At 35.8% G+C, this 5,388-nt stretch overlaps 1 non-coding gene across 1 annotated transcript; it reads left to right on the top strand.

Annotated features, from left to right (window-relative positions):
• The first annotated feature begins 4,506 nt into the window (after window positions 1-4,506).
• LOC116156619 (U6 spliceosomal RNA) lies at window positions 4,507-4,613 on the top strand. Its single transcript, XR_004140465.1, has one exon. It is a non-coding gene; the product is annotated as a U6 spliceosomal RNA (small nuclear RNA).
• Window positions 4,614-5,388: the final 775 nt, after the last annotated feature.

Genomic DNA, 5,388 nt, shown 5'->3' with positions numbered 1-5,388 from the left:
ACCCTGGAAAGGGTGCACGAGAAAAGCATCTGCCCTGATTAGGGGTCGGTGAGGAAACGAGCCTGTCTCAGCTCCAATTCTGGATGGAGAAGGAGGGGCGGCCCTAGGAATTCTTGGCTGCAAGCCAGTCCTCACACAGGTCTGTGGCTTCAATTAAAGCCTCAAACTAAGAGTTTGACCCACAGCGGTCCCAGGCTGGTGGTGCACCCAGGGGCCCGCCAGGAGACTGAAACCTCCACTCTCAAGCAGGTCCTCAAAGAATTCTCAATGACAAGGTTTCAAGGATCTTGAAATTTTGATCAACACACACACGAAAAAATAAGCCTCCGTGAGTGAGAGTGAGCAGGTACAACACAAAGCAGGCTAGCAAAGGCCCCAGGTTTTGAAAATAATCAGATACAGAACAGGAAATAAGTATATCTAACATATTTAAACTAAAGGGAAGACTGAAATTCTGAGTAGAAAACAAGAAACTATACAGAAAAAGACCAAGCAGATTTGAAACAGAATCAATTAAAACTTCTAGAAATAAAAAGCATAAAACTTTAAATTAAAAACTCTATCAATATGTTAAACAGCTGGTTAGACATATGTAGAGAAATAATTAGTGAACTGGGTGATAGACCTAAAGAAATTATTCAGACTACAATATAGACAGAAATAAAGATGGAAAATACAAGAAGCTGAAAAACAAGGAAGGGGTTCCAGAAGATGACAGAGGAATAGAGAAGAGATAATAGTTGAGAATCTTCCTAATTTAATTAAAGAAACATTCTCAGATCAAGATTCTCAGTGAATTCTAATCTGGATTTTTTTTAATCCAGGTTTTGAAATATCACTGTGAAATAGAATATAAATGACAAAAAATGTCTTAAAAGCATCAAGTATAAAAACAGAGATCACTTATAAAGGAACAATAGTTAGATTCACAGCTGACTTCTGAACAGCAATAATAAAAGACAGAAGACAGTGGAATGCTATCTTCTGAGAAAGTAAGTAACAGGATTGAATATGCTAAGAAACTCTCTCTCAAGAAAAAGGACAAAATTAAGTCAAACAAAATTGATAAAGTTTACCAGAAATATATCCTGTCAAAAGGAACAAATAAAAGATAACTTCAAGAAGAAGGACAGTAATCCCAGAAGGAAAGTCTGAGATGTAAGGTGTAAAGGTGAGCAAAGAATATGGAACACATTAGGGAAATCTTAACAAATTACTGTATAAAACTATAACAGAAATGTGTTAGAGTTTTAGAGACCCCAATAAAAAGCACTTCTTTTCCATACATGAATTGTGAATGGATTATTAAATGAGAAAATATAAGAGGGCAGAGAAAAGGACAAAATATTGCCCTTGTTACTGACAAAACTAATGTTGGGAAATGTAGCTTATATCTGCAGGCAATTACATTTGAACCCTAGAATTAGGCTGATTTACCCAGCCGGTTACAGGCAGTTCTAGATCTCCACAGCTGCACCCTCACCATCTCTTCTGCCAAGTACATGAGAACCTGCCCTTGTAAAACTTACAGAATTGAGGAAACGAATCATATTTGTTCTTCCTGAAAGCAACTTACTTCCAAGAAAAGACAAGGCTACACATGCCTACTTTTCCCTTCCAGATTCACCCATTAGTTCGAGTCAGGCAGAGAAAGACTATTAGGGTCATGCTAGTGACTCTCCCTACACATAGAGGGAAACAGATTAATGAATAAATGATACCATCCTACAATAGAGACTAACATCAGAGAGAGAGGGGGATAAAGCTAAAACCCTCAGCAACGCAACACAGAAGCTAGAAACGAGGGGTCTGGAGGGGCCTAAAATGTTATAAGGTCCTTGCATTATTTGGAAAGAAGCTAAACATATTAAATTTAGACTCATTAAGTTAAGTATGCCTGCTCAGTATTTCAAGGCTAAGTATTAAAAGAATAAAAACAAAGTTTACGACTTTACAACAGCAGAAGGAAAGTAATGGAATGAAAAAATAAACAAATTAACTCCAAAGGAATTTAAGAAAAGAGAATGTTTTTAATTTAAAAAGGAAGACATATAGAAAATACAAAATAGTATGTCATAATTAACTGTACACTGTCAACAACAATAAATATAAGTGGACTAAAGATTTCAGTTAAAAGACAAGGACTGTCAGATTGAATATGAAAAGAAAAAATCAGTAATTTGCTGTTTCCAACAAACTCACCTAAAACATTAGGTTACAGAAAAGTTGAAAGTAAAGTATTAAAAAATATATACTAGGCAAATACCAAAAGAAAGCTCTGTATGTTAGTCAGAAAAAATAGATTTTTCATTTTAAAAATTACTATAAAACCCACAATGAGATACCACTTTACACTCACTAGAATAGCTACTATAAAAAACAAAAAACAAAAACAGAAAATAAAAAGTGTCAGAGAGGGTGTGGATACACTGGAACCCTTGTGCTTTGCTTGTGAGAATATAAAATGGTGCTGCCATTGTGGAAAATAGTCTGGTAGTTCCTCAAAAAATTAAACATAGAATTACCATGTGATCCAGTTCTGGGTATATACACACACAAAAATACTGAAAGCAGGGACTTGGAACAGATATTTGTAAACCCATGCTCATTACTGACCCAGTATGTCATTACTGACATTAGTTAGAAAAAGTGGAAGCAATCAAAGTGTCCATCAGCAAATGAACAGGTAAACAAAATGTGGTCTATACATACCATGGAATATTATTCAGCCTTAAAAAGGAAGGAAATCCCTTTTTACATTCTACAACATGGATGCTACAACATGGAAGGACCTTGAAGACATCATGTTAAGTAAAATAATCCAGACACAAAAGGACAAATACTGTATGATCCTACTATATGAGGCCCCTAGGGTAGTCAAATTCCTAGAGACAGAGAGTAGAGTGATGGTTGCCAGGGGCTGGGGGAGGGGGGAAAGGGGAATTATTGTTTAAAGGAGACATAGTTTCAGTTTTGTAAGATGAAAAAGTTCTGGAGATAAATGGTGGTGATGGTTACAGAATAATGTACTTATGTCCCTGAACTGTACACTCAAAAATGATAAATTTTATGTTCTGTATGTTTAAACACCATAAAAAAGAGAGAAAATTGCTATAGATAAAGATAATTAATTTGGAAAGCTAAATAACCATGAAGATGAACAATTCTAAATTTGTATGCATCTAATAACATAGCTTCTAAACATATAAAGCCAAGACTAAAAGAATTACAAGGAGAAATTCACAAATCGACCATCACACTTGGGAGATTCTAACATACCTTTTTCCATGATTGAATAAGCAAAGGAAAAATCCAGTAAAGAGGTTATATAGTTGAAAAATAAAATTAACAAGCCTGAGCTAAGGGACATATACAGAATATTATACTCTGGAATATGCTTTCACATACACAAGCAGGAAACAGCTTCTGTTGTTTTAAATATCACATTTAAAATAAGGCAATAACAATGCATATTAATATAAATAGATAATTTTCTTTTTCATAATTATAAAACCCATCAACCCAATATATATATTACTCTCCACTCTTTCATATTTAAATATTCAATATAGTTAAACATAACATTCTATTTGTTCAAAACCATATTAAATTTAAAAAAAACCCTATACTAAGGTTTTAATAAAATGTTACAACAGCTCCTTAGAGAAATGGTTGACTCCTGGGTTTGAGCAGAGAAAATACAAGATAGTCTGGAGCATCTTGTAGTGCCAGAACAAAAAGGTAGTGCTAGAAAAAAAAAATGGAGCATGTTGAACAAAAGAAAGAATGTGGTGTTGGATTATAACAAAAGTATAAAATAAATATACATGAGGACTCACTGATATAAATAAATGATTGAATACATAATGGGGAATAAGAGACAAATCTTCCTTTCAGAGGAATTTCAAATAATATATGTAGATAGTCCCCCCACAAAGAGGTGGAGCTTCATTCCCTGTCCCCACCTCCTTGAGGATGGGCTGAACTTAATGACTCTGTCCCAGAGAATAGAGCATTGGGAGAGGAAAACAGTAACTTTACAATGGAAATGTCTGGCAGACACCACCTTAACCAAGTGATCAAAGTTAACATCACAGTATTAAGTCACGCTGAAATCATGTACCCCTGTCGCGATGGGATGAGGAGGGCATTTCACCTCTGTTTTGTATTCACCCCTCCAAACTCCAGTCTAAACAGGAGGAAAACATCAGAGGGGTCCAAACTGAGGGACATTTTACAAAACACATGACCAGTACTCCTAACTGCCTAAGTCATGACAAAGAAGAAAAGATTGAGAAACTGTCAAAGACCAGAGGAGAGCAAGGGGACATGGCAAGTCAATGCAGCATGCGGTCCTGCCTTGGGTCCGGGAGCAGAGAAAGGGTATCAGTGGGAAAATGGGTGAAATATGAATGAAGTCCAGAATAAACAGTAATGTACCAGTGTTAACCTCTTAGTTGTGACAAATGTGCTGTGGTTATATAAGTCGTAAGACTCGGGAGACCGGTGCTTGCTTCGGCAGCACATGTACTAAAATTGGAACAATACAGAGAAGATTAGCATGGCTCCCGCGCAAGGATGACACACAAATCCATGAAGCTTAAAAAAAAAAAAAGATTGGGGAAACTGGGTGAAGGGCATGAATGAACTCTCGGTATTATCTTTGTAACTTTTTATAAACCTAAAATTACTGCAGCAGGGGTGAGAGTATAGCTCAGTGGTAGAGCGCGTGCTTAGCATGCACAAGGTCCTGGATTCAATTCCCAGTACCTCCATTTAAAAAATAAATATTAATTAAATAAACCTAATTACCTCCCCTCAAAGTAAATAAATAAATAAATTTAAAAATTAGAAAAATTAAATTATTGCAAAATTTAAAGTTTATTTTCAAAAATTTTATAATCTGCTAATATTGTAATATCAAATAGTCAACTAGTTTATGTCTTAAATAGATGTATTGTATTTAAGAAAAATTTCCAAAACCCCATGTGGCTAACTCTATGCAGATCAACACAAGGGAAGAAGTTGGTGGGGGAAAATGCAGATTAACACTGAGTTTCACAAAATACTTTTATCTAAAGAAAACAACAGCCAATTCTGCATAATTTTCCAGGAAAAGCTTTCTCAGTTAGTAATAAAACTGAATCTTTATAGACAAGAAAAGAAAACTCATAAGAGACTTCACAATATGCCCCAGTCTGCTCTTCCTCACCCTCCCTGGCCAGTTCACTGACCAACAGAAATGGACACAGCTTGCCCTCCCAGAACCACCCATGCCTTTGTTTTTGCAATGTCCTCTGCCTGATGTTATGTTGCCACCATGCTCCACCTAGCAGGCTCTCATGCATCATCTGAGGTCCAACCTACATGGTCCCTCATTGATTTGTT

This window comes from Camelus dromedarius, chromosome 11, assembly GCF_036321535.1.
Source record: "Camelus dromedarius isolate mCamDro1 chromosome 11, mCamDro1.pat, whole genome shotgun sequence".
In the NCBI taxonomy this organism is placed as follows: Eukaryota; Metazoa; Chordata; class Mammalia; order Artiodactyla; family Camelidae; genus Camelus; species Camelus dromedarius.
This window is presented reverse-complemented; position numbering and strand designations above follow the sequence as displayed.